This window comes from Myotis yumanensis, unplaced genomic scaffold (assembly GCF_028538775.1).
Source record: "Myotis yumanensis isolate MYYU_CA2020_CCGP unplaced genomic scaffold, mMyoYum1.0.hap1 SCAF_2, whole genome shotgun sequence".
NCBI lineage: Eukaryota > Metazoa > Chordata > Mammalia > Chiroptera > Vespertilionidae > Myotis > Myotis yumanensis.
The window spans coordinates 68235280-68259391 of NW_027223753.1; the positions used below are offsets into that span (position 1 = coordinate 68235280).

General features: G+C 44.6%; 1 protein-coding gene and 1 long non-coding RNA gene across 2 annotated transcripts in view; one reads left to right on the top strand and one right to left on the bottom strand.

Annotated features, from left to right (window-relative positions):
• Nucleotides 1-24112, top strand: part of LRRC8C (leucine rich repeat containing 8 VRAC subunit C) — a 139658-nt gene that overhangs the window by 30776 nt on the left and 84770 nt on the right. The window lies entirely within an intron of this gene.
• On the bottom strand, nt 1994-24000 carry LOC139003552 (uncharacterized). Its single transcript, XR_011470258.1, has 3 exons — nt 23764-24000; nt 5822-5943; nt 1994-2540 (listed from the first exon to the last, which is right to left on the bottom strand). It is a non-coding gene; the product is annotated as an uncharacterized lncRNA (long non-coding RNA).

Consider the following 24112-nt stretch of genomic DNA (forward strand, 5'->3'; position numbering starts at 1 on the left):
ATGGGGCTATTTTATTCTATAGGTGTGAAATACAAAGAATTAGTTAAAAACACTACAATGTATCAATATTTTTATATTGATTACATGTTAAAAGGATAAAACTTTGGCTACATTGGGTTAAGTCATATAATTACAATCAATTTCATTGCCTTCTTTTTATTTTTTAAAATGTGGATACTAGGAAAATTAAAATTACCCATGTGGCTTGCATTATATTTCCACTTGGTAGCACTGCTCTAAAGTCTTAACTCTACCTTGATCTGACATGTAAGTTTCCAGTACCTTAGAAACAATAATATATAAAGTGACTAAATTCAAATCTAGAACTAAGTACATTTATTATGTACCCACTAAGAGTCTTATCCTTAAGAAAAAGAAAGGGATCTAAAATTTTTTGAGTTCTATGTTGTGCCAGGCCCTGGGGCATCCTTACCAGCTAGATATTATAATTTCTACTACACAACTAGGCTCCAGCTTCAAGCCTTCCATACAATGCGGAAGGGTGGGAGAGTCTCTTGAAACTGATATAAGCATAGGCATCTCTCCTCCATGGTCTTCTCTACACCCTTATTCATAAACTAGAGGCCAAGTGCACCAATTCATGCACGAGTGGGGTCCCTCGGCCTGGCCTGTGATGAGGGCCATCTTGCCCAGTCCCTACTGGGGCTAGCTGGCCGGGGGGGTAGGGGGGGAATGGGATGGGAGGGAAGGACCGCAGGAGGTTGGCTGTTGGGAGTGCACTGACCACCAGGGGCAGCTCCTGCGTCTGCCCCCTGGTGGTCAGTGTGTGTCACAGCTACTAGCCAGTCATCCAGTTGTCGGTCATAACAGTCACTTTTATATATATAGACTAGAGGCCTGGTGCACAACAATTTGTGCACTCGGGGGGGGGGGGGGGGGGGGGCGGTCCCTCAGCCCAGCCTGTGGCCTCTCGCAGTCTGGGACCCCTTGGGGGATAACCACCTGCTGGCTTATCCACGGGAGGCCCCGATGGTGGCGGGGCAGGCAGTGGGGCGGGCAGCGGCTCGCACTGTCCCGCCCCGCCTGCAGTATGCAACTTTAATGGCCATCTTTGTTGGGTTGATTTGCATACTCTTCTGATTGGCTGATGGGCGTAGCGAAGGTACAGTCAATTAACATCTTTGTCTTTTATTAGTGTAGATAACCTCTTTCCAACTCTAATCTGTGTGTTTTAGTTCCTTCTAGCTGCTATAACAAAATACCATGGACTGGGTGGCTTATAAACAAATATTTATTTCTCACAGTCTGAAAGCTGGGAGTCCAGGATCATGGTGCCAGCATGGGAGGGTTCTGGTGAAGGGCTTCTCCTGGGCTGCAGACTGCTGACTTCTTACTGGGTCCTCTCGTGGTGGTGGAGTAGCAGGGAGCTCTCTGGAGTCTCTTTTGTACGAGCACTAATCCCATTCATGAAGGCTCCACCCTCATAACCTAACCACTTCCCAAAGGTCCACCTCCTAATACCATCACCTTGGGCATTAGGATTTCAACATATAATTTCGGGGGAACAGAAACATTCAGATGAAATCACTGAATGTAAATGGGCAGGGGGATGTGTGTTTCTTTATTGTATGTTCCAGTGACAAGACCTTTCTTCACCTTTAAATTTGTGAACTTTGAAATCCTAGGAGGTAATTAACTACAAGGAGATAATAATAATAATAATAATAATAATAATAGTAATGCTAGAAAAGCATAGAAACCAAGTTATTTACTTCTCAGTCATCTCAGCTTCTCATCACATAGCATCAGCAGTGATTACTCTTATTTTTCTAGAAGAAAAAAAGCAATTGTTCTTTTAGATTCATTTCATTTGGTGAGTATTGTTTGATAAGTAGTATGTTTTCATCTTACCCATTTGCATTGTAAATGGCATCTCAAAGTTAGCATGTTGAAAACTGATTTCCAGATTTGCCATTCCTCCCCCCACCACCCCCCACCCCACCCCCCTTATTCCCCTTCTACTATTCCCCATCTCAGAGAACAGGCACTCCATTCTTCCTGGTAATCAGACTAAAAGCCTTGGAGTAATCTTTCACTTCACTTATCCTTCCATCCAACCTGGCAGCCTGGCAGCTCTACCTTCAAAATAGTGTTATTAGCTAGCATTTAACCACTTCTCACCATCAAATGCCAATTCCCCTAGTCCAAACCATCATAAGGCCTCCCTTCAATGACCACAGAGATCTGTGTCTTGCGCCCGCCCCGGCCCCTTCAGTCTACTCTCAGCACAGCAGCCAGCGTAACCCTAACACAACTTTAATCATGTCTCCTCTGCTCAAAACCCTCCAATAAGAGGATGACCACAATCAAATTCTCTCTGGTGGCTCCCAAAGCCCCACAGTCATGGACTTCAGTCATGTTGGACTTCTTGCTATTCCTCAAAACAGCAAGTCCTCTCCAACTTCAGGGCCTCTGTCCAAAATGCTCTTCTTCCACCATCTGCTCGGCTCAGCTCTCTTACCCCTTTCAGGCCTTGTCTCACCTGCCTCCTCTTCAGCAAGAATTCCTTGGCCAGTGTACTTTATTTTATTTTTAAAAAACATTTTTATTGATTTCAGAGAGGAAGGGGGAGAGAGAGAGAGAGAGAGAGAGAGAGAGAGAGAGAGAGAGAGAAACATCAATGATGAGAGAGAGAGAATCATTGATCAGCTGCCTCCTGTACACCCCCTACTGGGGATCAAGCCCACAACCTGGGCATGTGCCCTGACCAGGAATTTGTGACCTTCTGGTTCATAGGTCGACGCTCAACCACTGAGCCATGCCGTCTGGGTGGCCAGTGTATTTTAAATTTGTCATTGCCCTGCCCACATACTCCCTTCCCCTGCTTTATTTTTCTCCATAATCTTGACCGCCACTGAACGCCACTGAACATATTATGCCTCCTACTCATCTGTTTTATTTATTTCCCTAAAATAGGATCTAAACTCCACAAAGGTGAAGATCCTATTTTATTCACTGCTATTATCTCAGTTTTTAGAATGGGGCCTGCCACAAAATAGATGTCCAATGAATGGTGTTAAAGATTCAATAAAGTTTTCAGATGAGGACAATGAGGCACAGAGAAGCTCAGTTTTAGGCCAAGGTCACCGGACTAGGAAATATAAGTGTCAGGATTAGAACTCAGCCTGTGTTCATTTCCCTCCCTCTGTTGCTTCAGGAGATAAGAGGGGCTCCTTATCCAACCGCGGGAGCTGGCCGGCTGGGCTGTGCTGTAGGGGAAGCACACCCAGGTTCAGGTGTAAGTCCTGCTAGAAGTCAGGCTGTCTAGACACAGAAACCGCTCTTTCGGCGGCATCGAGGACAGTCTCTGAGATTACGGAAAGTAATTTGAAGGCATATGATGACGCTTGCCAGTTTTAAGACTGGCTTTAACTATTTTTCTTGCAGCTGTAGCTTTCTGTGATAATGAATGTACCACATGTTTGTATCTCCAGGTTCCCATACAAATTAGGAAACTAAAACTGCCGGATGGTGAAAACAGATTTCTGCTTGTTTCCATGGGAAGTCAACTGCCATGAAACCTCAGGCGATGGCGGGGGAGAGCGTTCAGCTCGAGGTGTTCTCTGGCAAGCGGAGGCACTCTGCTGCCGAGGCTCCTGCCCACAGCTGTTCAAAATGTCAGGGTGCCCACCCTGCTGGTGGCCAAGAAACACTGCAAAGGTCAGCATGTCTTATCCAGCTCTTTTCAGTGTCCACCCCCAGGGGTCTGGGCCCTGGAGGTTAGGTGTGAGGAAAAGCCCCTTACTAATGACAAATAGACACTTAGTAATGTGGGGCTCAGCCTCCCCAGCGTGCTTTCAGCACATTCTGAAACTTCTAGGAGATCTCCTGGTGGACAGAGAGATGCACAATAAAGGACTCCTGCTGGAAGAGTCTCTGTGGGCTACTAAAAACTAGACAGAGTTCATTCAGGGGAGTGAGGGATGTTCTGTAAACACAGCCAAATGTGCCCTGGGCAGCTGCCCTGAGGATGTCTCCAGGAGGCTGTGATGATTACTTATTCCCACTTGCCCCATAATTAGCACCAATTTGCCTAACAGAGGGAATGCCAAGGGAAAAGGCTACAAAAAGATGTCAGGGTTGCCTTGCCAGTGGCAATCTCTGACTTGTCTTGGGAAATGGGTTCAGTAGCTTACTCTACCCTAAATTGAGGGTTGATTAACACAGGCCACCCAAAAAAATTAAGGGGGAAAGAGAACTCTTCTCTGCTTTCTGAACCCAGACCGTGATAGGGGCCTGCCAGGGCGAGGCCCAAACCTAGACATGCAGCAGTAAAGTTGAGCGTAGAGTTTCAATTTGGAATGAGATGACCCTCAATGCTAATGCTTGTTCTCTAACTTACTAGCTTTGAGGCCTCAGGGAACTCAGAGCCATGGTTTGAGTGTCTGCTGGGTACGAAGACAACCTCCTCCTCAGGAAGATAATGAGGATGAAATAAGCTAACAAGTTAAAGCTCTCATACCAAGCCTGGTGGACAATAAGTACTCAGATCCTTGTGGACTCCTTTTCTTTCTCTCTGTTGCCATGTTTTACTGACAAAATTGGAAAATAGACAGGTTGGGGAGCATAACCAATATTACTAGCACTAGTAGCTCAATTCAGAGCTACTAGTCTCAGAATTGCTACCAAGGATGCAGACAGTGCAGAAGGTTCTAAATCTTTGCACACAACACACCCATTTACTTGTAACTCTTTAGTTAGAATTAGTTGCCTTGCTTAGGTGGAATGTTTTTCAAAGAAACTAAGTGGAGAAGGACACATATTATCTTTTGCCAAAATAAACTATTGGTAGAGCCTTCTGGAATTAAGACCATGGGTCACAATGCATTCCAAATGCCTTGTCTGGGCTAGTCAAAATATTTTGACTTCTCTTGTCTTCAAATGACACACAGGCATGATTCTTTAGCATGAGGCCATCCTGATAGGTTGCATGTAAGCCAAATTAGAGGAAGTGGTATTATCATTTTACTAAAGGCCCAGTGCATGAACTTTGTGCACAGGTAAGGTCCCTAGTGGCTGCTGGCAGGAGCCTCCCTTCCCCCAGCTGCCCACCCCCTGGTGGTCAGAGCACATGTAACTCCCAGTTGGTCAAACTCCCACCCATGGGGACAATTTGGATATTAGCCTTTTATTATATAGGATGGTGCTGGGGAGACTTATAGTAAATCAGTCTATTACAGTTATAATATATGAAATCATGCTTTTGTGACTTGATCTATATCTGTAGATTCCAGTAATAACTACTCAATATATGTCTGTTCTGTTTTTACCCCAACCCAATTCTGACACCATCTAGGGTTGGTGCAGACTCCACAGGTTAAGGGCAAAGAGCTCCACAGGACTGTCCCGCTTCAGATGCTAGCCACACATCTTGGGAGGCCACTCACATTTCTGGCCAACTGGCTACAAATTTGAGGGTTCCATGTGCCCTCAGATTTAATAATTTACTAGAATGACTCACAGAGCTCAAGAAAATGCTATACTTGTGATCATGGCTTTATTATAAATGATGCCACTCACGAGCAGCCAAATAGGATACCTAGGGCCAGGTCTAAAAGGGAGCACAAAGCTTCTGCACCCTCTCCCAGTGGAGTCAGGGCATATTACACGATGCCCACGTTTATGAGTTCACCAACCAAGAAGTTCCACTGAGCCTCAGTATCCAGAGTTTTTATTGGTGTTTCATTACACAGGCATGGTTGATTAAATCATTGGCCACATGATTGAACTCAATCTCTAGCCCCACAACCCTTCTTCCCTGCAGAGTCAGGTTGACCCAAAGTTCCAACACTCTACTCACATGGTTGGTCTTTCTGATGTCCAGATCCCCTCCTGAAGTTATCAAGAGGTCCACTTGGGTCACCTCATTAACTTAACAAAGACACCGCCATCAGTCGGAAAATTCCAAACATTGTAAGAGCTCTGTACCAGAAATCAGGACAAAGATATATTTTACTACACTATGGTCTCCTATTATTTAAAAATCATCAGGGATTTTAACTTTAAGCTTTATCCTTTGGGCGGGGGTTGGAGGTGTCACTTAAAGCAAGCTGAAATGATCATTTATTGAGCACTGCTGTGGGCCAGCCATTTATAATGTATGTGCTGACAGCAGTACTTTAGGGGGATAAATTAGAGGGTTGTCTGGAGGAAGGGTGGTCTGAATGAAGCTAAGCCAGGGGAAGATTGGGATGAAGCAGTAACACTATGTAACCACAAAGTGAGAGCTAAACTAGGGGAGCAGAAGTGGAAATGGAAAAGGAGGATTTGAGAGAGATTTTAAAGGAAGAATTCAACTTATTTAAAGTGTTGTGTCAAATACAAAATACTACACAATGGGTCAAGAAGTTAAAACTACTTGAAGAGTTCAACTACTTTCTAAAAATATCCCAGTGATATTGATAAAGTGGCTCCTCTGTGATTGATAGAACTTGTATTTTAAAAATTAAAAACTCAACTAACATTAAAGTTCTTAATATTTTACCTCTTGAACAAACTTTGGGACCCTTGTCCTGATTGCAATGCCATATTCCCATTGGTTCTTCTGAACAAAAATGTTGGCTCCCCTGTGTTCAAATGGAAGACCTGCTTCTGTTTGAAAATTAATATTGTTTTTTGTTTTGTTTTTGTACCTTTAAATAGCCTTTTGAAATTTGTTCACTTTTGAGTACAAGTTCCTTTCTCCCCTTGTAGATCACAGACTGGTGAAGGGGCTGGCGTGTGTGGAAAGTACCCAATGTAAAAGAGAACTTGTAATGCTGCAGTGTTAAAATTGGCTATTTCTTCCTGCAAGCAGATTTCAGTTAATAATAAAAGTAATTTCAGAATTCTCAGTGTGTACCCTTTTCTTCATGACAGTAACTTAAAAAGAGAACCACTCATATCCATAGAGGTTTTGCAATATGACAGATACTTTAGATAAGGTTTTAAGAAATAATTTAATGGGTTTAATTTGTTTGGTGGGGGAGATAAGGGTTATTTTAATGTATTATGTATATATTAAATTGAAATAGAAATGAAATAGTAAAAAATTATATACAGTTTATTCAGGCAATAAGAACTCATTATGTTTACTTAAAATTATTATATATCAAGTTATAAGATATTGATTTTTAAGAAAATTGGCAACTGGCAACCCTTCATGTTTGTCAATATCCTAAAAAAAAATCTTGAAGAATGGACTCCTCCTTTGACATTATATTAAAATAATTAAATCAACAAATAATTTTTTAACCTTAAGTATGTGAGAAATAAGAAAAAAATGTAAAGTGTTAACAAGTAGATAGAGCTCAAGATGGCAGTGTAGGTAAACACCAATACTTGCCGCCTCCCACATCAAAATAACAACTAAAATAGAGAACAACCATCGTTCAAAAGTGCCTGCAATCTGGCTGACTGGAAGTCCTACAACTAGAGAAGTAAAGAACAAAGTACTTGGAGATTGTTAGGAGGGCAGACACACAAACCGGCTAGTCCAACACCCACATGTGGCGTGTTTTTAACCAGGAGGGATATCTCAGCTGTGGAGGCCTCCCATGAGGAGCAAGAGGTCCAAGCCCCACACTAGACCCCCAGCCCAGGGTTCCAGTATTGGGAAGAGAATTCCCCATAATTTCACGCTGTAAAAACCAGTAGGGATTGTGGCTTAGTGTCACAGAGGCTGCTGAAGACCAGGGAGTTCCTCTTAAAGGGCCAGTACATGGACTTACTCAGACTCAATCCTTCTGGGCTCCAACGCTGGGGCGGCAGCTTGAAAGGAACTTGGGACATTTGGGGAAGAACTGGATTGTCTGGCATTGGGGCAGGAACTCAGGGGCAGCTTTCTCCCAGACAGGGTGCTTGAGGGGGTCATTGTTCCTTTGCTAGGACTTCCCCTATTCAAGAGCTGACTGGAAGCCATATCTGAGTTTCCATCAGCCTGGCCCACACTGTTTGCTCCACCCTGATGACTCTCTGAGAGTCACCCAATTTGCAGTCCCACCCAAGCTGTTTGTAGTGGCTTTTCCGTATGAATGGTTCAGGCTTCAGACTTTCCTAAAATCTCTTAAACAAGTAGCATCTGACATCAGCATGTACCATAGCTACCAAAAAGAGGCCCAAGATCCAGCACTAGCACCAGCCTGCCTTGCTTCACAGCTGGGTCTGCCTGGGCACTTCCAAGCCCAGTACAAGTAGCAGCCATCTTCAGGTCTCTCTGTCACTCCTGCCAGGTAGCCCTAGGCAGTGGCTAACTTTGCACCTCCTGGGAGGCCCCAGAGCCATTGACCCAGTGGATAGCTTCAGACAATACCAGATTACAACTCTTCACATCCACAAGTGACACACTCAAGGGACAGACTCGGTAAGCACCAAAGTCCCACTAAAGCAAGTCCTGCTTCATAGGGGTGTCTCCTGCACAGCAGTTCTCCCATGGCAGTCAAAGCTGGTCATCACAGCCACCTGGCCTAGAGGTCAATTCCTTCCAGTGATGCCAACAGCAATCAAGGCTCAACTACAACAAGACTGTGCACACAGTCCACACAGGGGTGTACCTAGAGTGCCCAGCTCAGGTGACTGGGGAGACTAAGCCATTGGGCCCTACAGGACACCTACTACACAATGGCACTCTACCAATTCTGGGAGACATAGCAGCTCTACTTAATACATAGAAACAAACACAGGGAAGCAGACAAAAATACGGAGACAAAGAAATATGTCACAAATGAAAGAAATAGAAGCAAACTACTGGATACAGAGTTCAAAACAATGGATATGAGGTTGTTCAAGGGTCTTAATGAGAGCTTTAAGGGACTTAGACTTTCAAGCATTTTAGTGAGAATTTTAAAAACATGAAAAGGGACCAGTCAGAAATTAAGCATTCACTAACTGAAATAAAGAATCATTTACAGGGATTAAACAGTAGAATAGAGGATTCTGAGAATCAAATCAATGATTTGGAATATGAGGAAGCAAAAAACACACAATCAGAAAAATAAAAAGAAAAAATAATCCAAAAATATGAAGATAGTGTAAGGAGGCTCTGGGACAACTTCATGCATACCAACATTCACATCATGTGGGTGCTAAAAGAAGAGAGAAAGCAAGATGTTGAAAACCTATTTGAAGAAATAATGACAGAAAACTTTCCCTATCTGGTGAAAGAAATAGACTTACAAGTCCAGGAAGCACAGAGAGTCCCAAACAAGAGGAACCTAAAGAGGCCCACACCAAGACAAATCATAATTAAAATGCCAAGGATTAAAGACAAAGAGAGAATCTTAAAAGCAACAAGAGAAAAGCAGTTAGTTACCTACAAGGGAGCACCCATACAACTGTCACCTGATTTCTCAACAGAAACTTTGCAGGCCAGAAGGGAGTGGCAAGAAATAGTCAAAGTGATGAATACCAAGAACCTACAACCAAGACTACTCTACCCAGCAAAGCTATCATTTAGAATTGAAGGTCAGATAAAGAGCTTCACATACAAGAAAAAGCTAAAGGAGATAATCACCACCAAACCAGTATACATGAAATGTTGAAGAGTATTCTTTAAGAAGAGGAAGAAGACAAAGAAGAAGAAAAAAAGATTAAAAATATGAACAATAAAATGGCAATAAATCCATATCTATTAACAATTAAACCTAAAAAACAAAATCCAATGAACAAAAGAAACTGGTGAATAAAATAGAATCAGAGGCATAGAAACATGGAACAAATTGATGAATCTCAGAGGGAAGGGGCGAGGGGAAGAGATTAACCAAAGATCTTATATGCATATATGCATTACCTATGGACACAGACAATAGGGTAGGTAGTGAAGGCCTGGGGTGGGGCAGGAACAGGGTGAAGGAGAGCTATGGGGGGGAAATGGGTGGCATCTGTAATACTCTCAACAATAAAGATTTTTTTAAAAAATAAATGAGATAACAAATGAAAAGAAGGAGATACAAGTAGCTATTTAATATTAATTAAAATTTATTGCATGTTTATAATGCATCAGTCACTGTACTAAGGTACATGTATTAAAAGATCTAATTCTCAAGACCACACTATAAAGTAGGTACTATAATTATTCTCATTTACCTGTGGAGAAACTGAGGCTCATAAAGGTTAAGTAACTTATGTAAGTTCTCACAATTATGGAAGATAAAAAGATGATTAATTACTGTAAGAGTTTATTAGCATTTGATGGTGAGGATGACCACAATCAAATTCTCTCTGGTGGCTCCCAAAGTATCAGAAAAATTTCATGGAGATAGGCTTTGAATGGGACATTTAAAGACTGAAGCAAGTTAGAGGAGAGTGGAGAGATGAGAAAAGGGAAGTAAGGGAAATTGGACAGTGGCTTGAAAGTATGCACAAAATTAAGGAGGTAGGAAAGAGCAACAAGCCACCAAAGGCAGGTGCAAATTTGATTAGAGTGTCCCCTCAGTAAACAAGTCCAACATTTAGAAAAGTGAGGAAAACACCCAAAAACGTTGGGTACATAGGCATTCAGTTATCATACCCTATCTAATAAAAGAGAAACGTGGTAATTAGCCGTACGGCCGCTACCCTTCCCATTGGCTAATCAGTGAGATATGCAAATTAACTGCCAGCCAAGATGGCGGCTGGCAGCCAGGCAGCTTGAAGCGAACAGGGAGGCTTCCTTGCTTCAGTGACGGAGGAAGCCAAGCTTCCCCGCCTGTGCTGCCAGCCTCTGAGCTTGCAGTTTGAAACATTGTAATAAATATAGAAGCTAAACAAAACCCCAGAAACTGGCTTTAGTCAGCCAGGCTTCTGCCAGCAAGACCGCAACATTGTTTCGAATACAGAAGGTAAACAAAGGCCAGAAACCTGCTTTCAGCAGCCGAGCCTCAGAGAGAAAGCCAGCTCTCAGCTCCAGTGACAGGCATAGAAGGTAAATAAATGCCAGAATAAAAAAAAGAAAAGAAAAAAAGGAGAGGTTTGGAGCTTCAGTCACCCGCTAGCCTGAAAACAGTCCTCAGCCCCTCACCCAGACTGGCCAGGCACCCCAGTGGGGACCCCCACCCTGAAGCAACAAGATGGCGGCTAATTTGCATACTGAAGGCAGGCGGCAGCAGTCAAGGCTGTTTGCAGTCTGGGACCCGGATCTGTGACCCTGCCAGGCGGGGGGCAGTGCTTGAGGCTGTCCGCGGTCTGGGACCTGGATCCATGTCCTTGTGAGTGGGGCGGCAGTGCTTGAGGCTGTCCGAGGTCCCAGGACCCAGATCTGTGACCCTGCCAGACGGGGGGCACCTCGGGAGGCTGTCCGCAGTCCAGAACTCGGATCTGTGACCCTGCCGGACAGGGGGCAGTGTTTGAGGCTGTCCGAGGTCCCAGGACACAGATCTGTGACCGTGCCAGAAGGGGGCACCGCGGGAGGCTGTCCGCAGTCCAGGACTCGGATCTGTGAGCCTGCCGGGAGGGGTGGCAGTGCTTGAGGCTGTCCGAGGTCCCAGGACACAGATCTGTGACCGTGCCAGAAGGGGGCACCGCGGGAGGCTGTCCGCAGTCCAGGACTCGGATCTGTGAGCCTGCCGGGAGGGGTGGCAGTGCTTGAGGCTGTCCGAGGTCCCAGGACACAGATCTGTGACCGTGCCAGAAGAGGGCACCGCGGGAGGCTGTCCGCAGTCCAGGACTCGGATCTGTGAGCCTGCCGGGAGGGGTGGCAGTGCTTGAGGCTGTCCGCTGTCTCGGGACCCGGATCTGTGACCCTGCCAGATGGGGGGCACCGCGGGAGGCTGTCCACAGTCCAGGACTCGGATCTGTGACCCTGCCGGGCAGGGGGCAGTGCTTGAGGCTGTCCGAGGTCCCAGGACCCAGATCTGTGACCGTGCCAGAAGGGGGGCACCGCGGGAGGCTGTTCGCAGTCCAGGACTCAGGATCCACGACCCTGCCAGGCAGGGGGCAGCGCTTGAGGCTGTCCGCTGTCCTGGGATCCAGATCCATGACCCTGCCAGGCGAGGGGCACTGCGGGAGGCTGTCCGCTGTCTCGGGACCCAGATCCATGACCCTGCCAGGCGAGGGGCACTGCGGGAGGCTGTCCGCTGTCTCGGGACCCAGATCTGTGACCCTGCCAGGCGGGGGGCAGTGCTTGAGGCTGTCCACGGTCTAGGACCTGGATCCATGTCCTTGCAAGTGGGGCGGCAGTGCTTGAGGCTGTCCGCGGTCCCAGGACCTGGATCTGTGACCCTGCCGGGCGGGGGCAGTGCTTGAGGCTGTCCACGGGACCAAGACACGGATCTGTGACCCTGCCAGGTGGGGGGCAGTGCTTGAGGCTATGCACGGTCCTGGGACTCAGATCCGTGACCCTTCACGGCGGGGAGGCAGCCATCAGCGCCCAGGAGTGACTGCGCAAGATCCGCCTCCTGGCCCAGAAGGTGCAGGATCGCAGGGACAGCCAGCGTGGCGGGCCAGACTGACATCCTCCTGGCTGCACCACGGAGGTTTGCAGATCTGCAAAGCCAGAGGCCTCCGGTGTGCACATCCCCCTGGCATGTGAACATCCCCCAGCACACTGTCACCCTCCCACGCCTGCAACAGTTGCAAACCAAGGCATGCACAAGTTCCCCCCACCTCTCCACCGCACTTTCATCAACCCAGCATGCCTAACACCCCCACAGGATGTGCACACCTCCCCTCTGATGCACTCACACCTTTGAAGAGTGTCTGGGTATTCTGGGTGCTGACAGTGGGCGTCTGTCAGATGACAGTGAGAGGGCGGAGTGGTGATGCCCTGTTCCCAGGGAGGCCAGTGCAGCTACGAGATCACCTCTGGGGAGTTAATGCAGGTGCTGAGGCAGGAGCAGGTGCAGACAGACACACCTGGTGGGCGGGGGCTGCCCTCACTGAGGTGCCTTCGGTCAGCGTTCAAGATCAAGAGCCCAGAGGCAGAGAGGAATTCTGTCCTCTCAGTGAAATAGTGGGATAGTCGGGGTGACTGTAGAGGAGGGATGTGTACTTTGGGTGCCAGCACCCATGAGTGAAGGCTGCCCTGACTGAGCCTTGCTTTCTTGGGGCCTAGAGCACTCCTGCCGGGCAACGGGTGACAGGACGTGCTTTTCCGAATTAATGAGAGAAAACGTTGATTCTCCTGCTGCCCACGAAGGTGGAAAGTGAAGTGGGGAGACATGTGGGGAATGAGCAAGGTTCCCTGTCTGGGGGTTCCAAATCTGCTGTTGGTTTCTTTCACCGCTGACTAGAGATATACAGGGTGTCCCCCCAAAATGTATACACACTTTGAATACCTACTAATTCCAATGGTTTTAAGCATAAGAAAGAAACAACAATGGAGCTGTTATCTGTTAAAAGTGTGGGCACAAGCAGATAGTTGGACATTCCCTGAGGGGTCTCAGATTGGAGAGGGTGAAGGCCAGACTGAGGGGCCCCTTCTCCCCCGCTACCTCAGTGCACGAATTTCGTGCACCGGGCTACTAGTAAGTTATAAAAACATGCAATAAGGTTAAAATCCAGATAAATGCAAATCCTTTAAGCTAAGGAATTACGATATTCTGTGCAGCTACTTGAGGTCTCATGAAGAGTAGGAGATGGATTCATACTTGCTTCTCTTAAACCTCTAGATCAGGGGTGGGCAAACTTTTTGACTCAAGGGCCACAATGGGTTCTTAAACTGGACCAGAGGGCTGGAACAAAAGCATGGATGGAGTGTTTGTGTGAACTAATATAAATTCAAAGTAAACATCATTACATAAAAGGGTACGGTCTTTTTTTTTTTTTTTTTTTTTTAGTTTTATTCATTTCAAACGGGCCGGATCCGGCCCATGGGCCGTAGTTTGCCCACAGCTGCTCTAGATTCACTCTAGATTTGAGATGCGGAGAGGCTAAACATCCCACTCAATATGTTCCTGGGTTCTTCAAGGCCTTGACAGGAAGAGGAAAAAAATACCCACCAATCTCCACAAAAGTTGCTCAGCAAAGACCATGCCAATCCCTTCGTTTTCTTGTGAATGGTGGCAGCAGATGTAGAAGTGCATCCTGCCCTTGCATCCGAAACTTGTCCCATCCATTTGTCTTCAGTGGCCAGAACACTGAACCGATCTAGCATTACATAGCTTTACATGAAACCTTCCTATCACTAGTTTTCAGAAATCATTTTGGAGTTTCAGAGGCTGGGCAGCAATCTACAAATTCTGTATATTAAATGATTTCCTCATCATTCTAAGTAATAGTCAAGCCAAGATTTTAAAGTTCCTTTCCCCTGAAAGCCCTCAGAAGTCCCACCCACTATTTCCCACCTGCATGCTCCTTGGGAGATTGGCTTGGATAAGCTGCCAGTCTGATCAGAGGAAAAGCATTGTGATGTGATTGTTCATCTAGACAGGTCACAATGTGGCCATTTGGAGACTGGCAATTGTGGGTATTTGGGAAACTGGTAATAACACCACTCCTGAGCATGAAAACTTAAAGCTTGCCTAAGGAAAGAACTGATAACATTAAGAATATTGTTGTTTTTTTCTCCTTCTCTGGATATAGACTTAAAAATAAACACCAAACATCATTATTTATTTTAGACTAGAGGCCCGGTGCATGAAATTCATGCACTGGAGGGGAGGGTCCCTCAGCCCAGCCTGCACCCTCTCACAGTCCGGGATCCCTTGGGGGATGTCTGCCTACTGGCTTAGGCCTGTAAGCTGGCAGTCAGACATCCCTCTCACAGTCTGGGGCTCTTGCAGTCTGGGACCCCTCGCTCCTTACCTCCTGCCTGCAGTGGAGGTGGGAGAGGCTCCCACCACTGCTGCTGCACTTGCAAGCTGTGAACCCAGCTTCTGGCTGAGCAGCACTCTCCCTGTGGGAGCGCACTGACCACCAGGGAGCAGCTCCTGCGTTGAGTGTCTGCCCCCTGGTGCTCAGTGTGCATCATAGTGACCGGTCATTCTGCCGGTCATTCCACGGTTCAGTCAATTTGCATATTAGGGTTTTATTATATAGGATTAGTTAATAATTTTTTCAAGTCCATTTTATGTTAGAAATTTGAGATACATCAAAACCTTATGTGGATAATGAACAACATAAACTGATGAACAAAAATAGATCCAGAGACATAGAAGCATCAAACAGACCATCAAACCTCAGAGGGAAGGTGGGGGATGGAAGATGGGGGGGAAGGACTTGTATACATGTATATAAGCATAACCCATGGACACAGGCAGTAGGGGGGTGAAGGCATGTGCTGGCGGGTGGGAGTGGCTGGGGAGAGGCCAATGGGAGGGGGCGGGCGGGGGGAAGAGGGAAGGAGACATATGTAATACTTTAAACTATAAATTATTTTTAAAACTGTCCCAAAAATAAAGTCTATTTATAAAACAAAAACAAAAACCCTTATGTGGAATATTTCAAGGTGGAAATTTGATTACAGTGTCCTTAATTGGAGTGTCTCACTACTCAAAACGAGCTGCGCAATATTCACCTTCTCAGTCAACATGAGTTGATGATCAACATAATTCATACTTAATGGTCCCGAAATAGATTCCTTATAAGGAAATGAAGAACAGAACATTATATCTTAGAAGATAATAGTCTAGAGATAAAATTCCAAAGAAGCAAGAAAATTGAAGTTTATTTCTCTTAAACATTCCAGGGGGGAAAAATCACTCACATTTTCTAGCAGTTTAAAAAATTCTGATGTTATAAGGCAGACAGATAGTGGTAAGAGTGTGGCTTTGGAACCAGATCGCTTGCATTCCATTCCTGGCTCTGCTGCTTACTAGCAGCATGACCTTGGGAAAGTCACATTACCATCCTGTGCCTCAAGCTCCCCACCTGTGAAATGGAGACAGTGATATGCTTACTTCATAGTGCTGTTACAACGGTTTAACGAAATAATACAAGTAAAATGCTTTCAACCACGCCTTGCATAGAGTACTCAACAAATGTTAATTTACTACCCTATTGTGACTGTCGCAAGTTAGCAGCCTACCTCTTCAAATCTCCAGACCAGGATGCTCCCAACCTGCTTGCTGCTATATTCTAAAGTCCCTGAAAACCTTTCAAGCAGAAAATGTCTGTTTCAAAGCAATTGATCCATAGCATAACTACAGAAAGCATAATTCTGAGTTTGGGGTGAGCCCATGAAATCCGTTAATATGAAATGACATCATATCAGATGTAAATAGACTGCTGTCAGGAGCATTTTACAAGTCAGAGAATATTGTTGACATTTGAGAAATCTGGATGTTTTCATTCTTCTAAATGTAACCACAGTTGTTTTCATTTTGTGGTAAAATGATTCTCCCTTTGGTCACATGAAGCAATTTATCTTATCTGAACTCTAGTCTTTTCCTCTTTCTACATTGTTTTTGGAAGCAATCAGTATAATTAACTCAGAAGTACTTCCCCCACTCCCACATACCCATTCTTTACTGTAAGATGTTACTTCATTTCCATTGAGGATTAATGTTTAAATTCCTTTGGGGAAAAAAGGATAATTGTATAATATAGTGTGTCCCAAAATTCACACAAGAAGTAAGTTTGATAGAAAACACAGGTTTATAATTAAAAATTGTAAATTTTTTATTGATTCATAAAGTATACAGTATAGGGTTATGTATGGAATAGCACATTGGGTAAATGGCCTCCACAACTTTGCTGGCACATACGCAAAACCGTGGTCTTCATTGGTCTTCATTGTTCCTGTTCCTGGGCCATAATTGGTACTTGGTAATGCTTATCAAATTGAAGGGGTTGAAATCAAAGGGCAATAGATGTTAGAATCTGATTCAACAAACCAAGTAAAATTAGGCTTTTATTTTTTGTTGTTGTTGTTAATGCTCACGCAAAATTCAAATCTTGCGTGAATTTTGGGACACCCTATATTTTGTAATCATTTTTTAAAATATGTTTTTATTGATTTTAGAGAGGGGAAAGGAGAGGAAGATAGAAACATCAATCATAAGAGAGAATCATTTATTGGCTGCCTCCTGCGCACACCCCACCCCCACTGGGGACTGAGCCGAAACCTGAGCATGTGCCCTGACTGGGAATCGAACCGTGACCTCTTGGTTCATGGGTCAATGCTCAACCACTGAGCCACACTCGCCGGGCTATTTTGTAATCATTTTAATGAAATGCTATCATGCTGGATAGAAATTCATAGTGCCTTTCTTTGATATTCCAGAATCAAAGTGCATCACTAAGACTACGCCTCCATTGAATGTTCCTCAGAAACAGGGGTGGGTGGCTATAAGCGCTTCAACAAGCCCAGAGCAGCATTTGTAGGAGGGAATACTCACAAGACCAGGAATGATCAGGGAGGGAGAACACCAGAAGATATAAAGTTATCCCACCAACGTTCAATTCACAGGGAGGAAAAGGCAAGTTATTATCAAAAACTGTGAAAGGTCTAAGACTTTATTCATTGTAAGCTAAAAGACTACTAGCCTGTTACAGTTCCTTGGATGCTGGTAGAAGTCATAAAACCCCTGAATCAGAGATGAAAGAAAGTGTATTACTCACAGCAATAGCAGTAGCCAGAATATCAGCATTTTTTGTGTCAGTTCCCGGAGCCCCAACACAGTAGCAGTAGGCTGTTATAGAAGAGGGACCATGAGCTTAGGGAATGTGAACTTTTTATGAGTGTAAGTATGCTGTGCTTTGTCATGGAGAGAAACATTATTATACTGGACAGCAAATATGCTTGCCCTTTGTTCACAAGACCTGCAGTGCCTTGCTCACTGTGTGTGAGAAATAAGATGTTAAGAAATACTAGACCTGTGGAGCAGTGTCTCCTGACAGTCACTACTAAATAAACTATGCCATGCTAGCCCTTTGAGTGCTAAGGTATGTTTGTCTTACATTAGTTTTAACTATTTCTAAAAGGATGACAAAGAACCTAGAGGCTAATAAAAGTATGTAAATGCAATGGAATATTCTTTAGTGTTGACAAAAATAGTGCCACACTAATACAGTGAGAATGGATGCTACTGTCCTATTAAAAATGACAGGCACTCCATTATGGCCAATGTGTGTAAGGAAAATAGCTAGCTGCAGAAAACATCTTCCAAGAGGGCTTATCTTGGTAGGCATTCATTAGATGAGTTAATAGGGCATATCATTTCCTTCTCTTTACAAAAAATGTCTTATGAAGGTTTTGTGGTTTTTAACTCTAGAATAACAATTCAGGCATTCTATTCTGAGTTCTATCACCAAATGAAGTTAGAAAAATGCTACGTTCAGCAAAGTGAACAAGTATTTTTTAAAATATATATATTTCTTTATTGATTTCGGAGAGGAAGGGGGAGAGATAGAACCACTAATGATGAGAGAGAATCATTGATCAGCTGCCTCCTGCACGCCCCCTACTGGGTATCCAGCCCCCAACTCAGGCATGTGCCCTTGGCCAGAATCAAACCTGGGACCCTTCAGTCCGAAGGCCGACTCTCTATTCACTGGCCAGGCGTGAACAAGTATTTTTAACACAGGACTTCTCAGAGCACTAAGCATGTTAATATGCTCTGTGGATCTCTAAGAGGGTATAGCATTCCCCAAATGAATTTGACCACAGGACCCCTACTTTTCAGGGTTTCAAAAGGTAGAGTTCTACGGAAAGCTGCTTGGAAATGTCTCAGTGGAGGAATGGCTCCATCTCCCTGGCAATGGAAGGCGGAAGACCAAGGTGCTTTGGGAAGATGTTGCCTGACTAGTCTGCCCTGCGTTAGACAGAGTTCCCATAGATAGCAGGAATGGGTGCCTTCCTGCTTCTTTGATTACATGTAGGTGATTATATCCATTACTGATTGAAATCTAGGAAAGATCAATATGGATCATTTTCAGAGTGATGTGGAAAATCTTAGCACTGAACGAGTCCTAAGAAATCGCCCATTTAAACCCCTTCATTTCAGATAAGGAGACTGAGGATCCAAAGATCTTAAGAGACTTGTCCTAAGTCCCAACGTTAGTCAATGGCAGAGCCACACCTGGAATGCAGGTCTCATTAATCCCAGTTTATGATCTTTTCACAAATAGCAATAAAAGTGACCATTACTGATCATTGTCATTGATACTGAGAAGGCAAACCAGGCCTTCTTCTTGGTTGCCCCACACCCCCAAGAGATAAACAATGTGAGTAAATTTAGGAAATTAATAAATGAACTCCAAAAGGGCTCCAGAAAATGCATCTTGTGTCACTATGGGGTGATATCTTTAAGAAGAGAACCTCTGGGCATGGTGATAGCATTTTCTAAGTATACAAAGCACCGTCCATGATACTTTTCCAAAGTGAGTCATGTGAGTAACAATAGCATCTTCAATTTCACTACTATGATAAGGTTTCTTGAGCCATCGTCGACCTATATGCCTCAGAAAAAGAGAAGTTTCTTAGTCAAAGGAAAAAGGCAATTCCTTAGAGTTGAAATTATGTGCTTTGTCAGGGCTGATGTCACTGAAATTTGAAGCGAGTCAATGTTAAAGTAGATCTGAAATGTTCTATGATACATTATGCACAATATGATATGATGTTAAGAAACGGCTGGAAATTTTGAGTCCTGTGAAAAATGAGTTACCTTCCTTGGGAGATGTATTTTAATTTATTTTTTTAATAAAGAAGTAAGTTCTAAGTCCCTTAAGAGTATTTCATTATCATTAGAATAATTCAGTTCATGGCTAGAGCCAGTCATTTGTAGATTTAATTAATGAGTTTAATAATACATGAAAGTTCTTAATTCAGTAACTGTGCATGCTTAATGGCAGCAAGCAAATATTATTTAGTAATACAGTGATAGCAGTGGTATTTGCTGAGAATGTCAAGCTCATTTTTTATTTCAAACTTATACTGCATATATCTATAATGTGACTTATTTATCATTAGACCATATAAACAATAATTCTAAGAACAAAGCTTTCTGCCTGGTATACTTCATGTTGCCTAAAGTCAGAGCCACAGACAGTTCATGCTCTTTCATTAAGAAGTTTGTTTTTAGTCATAAAGTGCTTTTCAGTTAAAGCTGAGCTGTAAAATCACCTTATGAAGGCACACTGAGGGTGTGACCACTCTATTGGGAAAAGTATGAATGAATGCAATTTGAAAAACTACTGAAAAAAATCATGCACCTTACTGAATATACTTGATGGATTCTATTTAAAAATAAATATACGTTTGCCATGTGATTGAGTAGTAGTTAAGCATGAGAACTCTAAAATTAGAGTTACCTGGGTCCAAATTCTAACTCTTTCACTCATCGGTCACATGACCTTTGGCTAGATACTTGATTATTATGTGCCTTGGTTTTCTCCTCTGTCGATAGGAGAGAATAGCATTGCCTATGGTGATTAAACAAGATATATACAGCTAGAACATACTTAGCACACATGTGTACCTAATAAGTGCTTACTCATCATTATTATCATTTCCAAAGAATATCTCACAAGTTAGTGGGACCAACGACTTCGTGTGTGTGTGTGTGTTGTGTGTGTGTGTGTGTGTGTGTGTGTGTGTTTTGCAGGGGGAGGGAGAGTATATAATATCAATGTCTGATTTTAGAAGAATTTGACCTAAAGTTTTGTAGTATCCTATTTTTAGGTTCTCAGCACCACACCACCTCTTGGGCAACTGGCTCACAGAACATTTTCTAAGGGAGATTGAATTCTCCTTGCCCTAGCATTTTTGATGGCATAGAGTTAAGGATTTCAAAATTATTGCCAACGGTGGCTTTATCTTCCAGCTCTTAATTCAGAAAGTACTAATGGCTGCAACAGTGTTAACAGCAACAATACTTTGTTAGCTCGGAATCCTTCCCACAAAGCTCAGAAATGGTCTGGGGAGCAGATGTGCATAGGGTGGACCGAGAATGCTGGTGGTTTTGGTTTAGAATTTACACTTTACTTTCACTATTACTAGGCAGGATCAACTGAAATCAAATGCAAAACAAAGCAAGAAGGCAGCGGTCTTAAAGAAGAAGCCCAGCACTGAGAAATCAAGGCTTAAGCAGATACATGTACATACTCATTCATTTTAATATAAACTCTTTATGAGCAAAAGGGTTCATGTGGGTTCTAGAGCCTTGAGTCAATACAAGTTATACTGAAATCAGAATCAATACAACACTTTAAAACTCATTCTTTCAACATTTAACCAGGCTCTATGCCAGGCGTGGACACCGAGGTGAATAAAAACACAGCAGTAAAGCAAAAGTGTAGCAATAAAGGGTAGCGCACCATGGTAAGTGTCAAAATAGAGGTTCAAGCAAGCGCTGTGGGAGCACAGGGAAGGGAAATTACACTGGTCTGGAGCCTGCAGAGGCTTCACAGAAAAGGCTACTTTTGAAATATGCCTTCAAGGAATGATAAAACCCAACCTGCAATGTAGCTAACAAACAATGTAATACAATTACCATTTCCACAGGACCCTCTAGAGGGGTTGCAGATATTTTTTCTAGAATCTTAAAAAGTAGGTACCAATGTTCCAATAGATAGACAGGGAACTGGGATTCTAAGATTAGGAAGCTCAGCGTCACATGCCTAGTGAATTGTAGACACAGGATTTGAGCCCAGATCTGTCTGTATTGTTCTAAGTCCCTTACCATTGCCCTGCACTGCCCAGAAAAATCTACTTATTCCCTATTGCCAGCCAGGACACGGCTGACTTGTAACTATGTGGAGTCTAAGTGTGAGAAGTCATTCTGGAAGCCCATCTAGAATGTCAAACTTGGGCCTGAAGAGTTTAGTAGTCAGTGAAAGGTCAAGGTGTTGGTGGCTCTATATAGACACCTAGCCCAAGTGCTCTCTCATTTCTCTAAATTTCAATTATATTTCGTTTGAAATGGTTTATGTGATTCGTGTCCATGCCAGGTCCCCTCTGCTATGCTTTGTGAACACCTTGAAGTCAGGGAATAAACTTTATGCTTTGAGACTTTCAGGGTCCAGCATTCACAGAAGTTGGCTGATTGATTGATGATTCGCCTGGTGCCTTACTGGGGGCTTGATAAGTGTGAATGTTGACTTGAGTTGGGCTGACTGAGGTGAGATGACTAGACTTAAGGTTTACATGCTACAGTTGTTTTTTTAAAGTGACCTAAGCAGTATCACATAGTGATTTTCAGACTAGGGCCCCTCAGACTTTAGTGTGTATGTGAATCACTTGACTTCACGTAGAACTATCCAGTTCACCCTATTAGAAAGCAGGCACAGAGTAGACAAAAGTGTTACAATTAAGCAAGTGAAGAGGGAAAGTAGGGAGACTCCAGTTGTGGGGTTCATATCCCATTTCCAAACCTTGTTGCTGTTCCCAGCCCCTTTGCTTTCGGGCCAATGAAGCGTAGTAATGGTACATAACAGCTACCTTGGTTGAGTACTTATAGTGTGTGTGGCACTGTTCTTGCTGCTTTAAGTATGTTATCTAATTCTCATAATACCCTATAGTAGTATCTAACTGATGATTAAAAAAAAAAAAAGTAGCAGTTACTTCTTTACGTTGACACAGGAAGAGTAGTATTCCTAGTTCATCTGAGTCCAAAGTCTCAGGTTGAAAGGTTCCTTGATACTGGGTAGAGATGGAACGATTTAGGGATGCTTAAGCTTGGGGTCTGGGTGCCCGTGGTACAAGAAGGATAGAGGTGCGCTTTGGAAGCACTTGCAGGTTAAGGCCCACCACAGGAGGTCTGTGTCCTTAGTACTTGCTTCACGGAGCATTTAAATACATTTAAGAGCTGATCCTACCTCAAGGATAGTACCCAATGGCTTGCAAGGTATTCAAAATTTTTAGCAAATTTCTAAACTCAGCCTCTGCCTTTTCCCTAGGAACTCTCCAGGAACTTTCCCACCCGCTATTTAGGAAGAAGGTCCCACCCTAGATTTTTGTCTTGATCTAGGTTCACTAAGGCTGGTGTTGGAGCCATCTCCTAAGGGCTAAAAAAGGATTTAAGGTAGTCTTCTGAGAGGGGAAATCCCAAAACAGTACTGGAATTGCAAATGTGTAGAAGTTTGCCAGGTTAGCTGGGGGGAAGCAGATAAGCCCATGAGAACAATTTTGGACAAATGTCCATTCTGCCTTGGAAATGGAAATGGGGTAAAAGGAGGTGCCTACTTTCTTAAGGTTTGCTATGTAAGAAGAAACCAACCAGTCTATTAATTGTTCTATTCACGTACTTGGGTCTTTTCCTGGCTGCTGGGACAGAGCAATTGTTTAATTTGGGTGCTTGTAGAATAGCTGGTATTGATAAAGCATCCCAGAAGACTATATTACTTAGCAATCTTGCCTGTACATTTTTTCATTGGGCAGATTTTCCGTATAGAAGATAGAGTTTGCGTTTTCATCCTGAAATTGGGTAAGGGAGTGTGGGGGAAAAATCATGGTGCAGATCAATAAGAAAAAAAAAAAAAAAACCCTCCCCCCATACTCTTAAACAACAGGTGGTTTTGACCAGCGCGGTCAACCCCTTTATGCACCGCATGAAATTGTAGGCGGCGCATTCAATGTCAGCGTCCCGGGAATCTGCGGCTGGGAAATGGGGGCGGTTGGGGGTGGCGGGGGGTGGGGGAAGGGGGGCTGTCAGCGTCCTGCAACATGGGGGTTCCTGCGAGAGAGGAGACTCTAGTGTCAAAGGGCTGGTGGGCTTCCTGGTCCAGGGAAACGAGCTGTCGCCCTCCTCTTTCGGCGTCTACCTCCATGCGTTCCACGACCACTTCCATCCGTGGGTTCAGGTGGGTGGAGGGAAATAAGGGGATGGGGTTACCTCTACCGTGACCCGGGTCCTTCCCCGGAGTTCCCATTAGGGCGATTTTCAGTGGTGGCTGCCGCCTCTAACTTACCGGGGAGGCGCTGCGGTGTGGAGCGGAGGCTGCGCACAGAGAAGGCCGGGGGTTTCCGCGCATTGTTGGGGATTGGGGGGAAGGGGGAGTCGCTAGCCCCAGCCGATTCCTGGGGCAGAGCCGCCAGGTGGGCGGATCAGGGGCCCGCGAGGCCGGGCTGGGGAGCGGCCAGAAGGAGGTGCCCGCAGCGGTGGGCAGGCCCCCTGGCCCGCCGCGGGCGCGGGGTGGTCTCCGCCGGGGAGGAAGTTCCCGGGCTGGCACGGCGGCCTGCGTCACAGGGGGGCTGGGACCGCGAGGGCGGGTTGGAGGGGGGCAGGCGGCGGCGGCGGCGACCCCGGGGCCGGGCGCT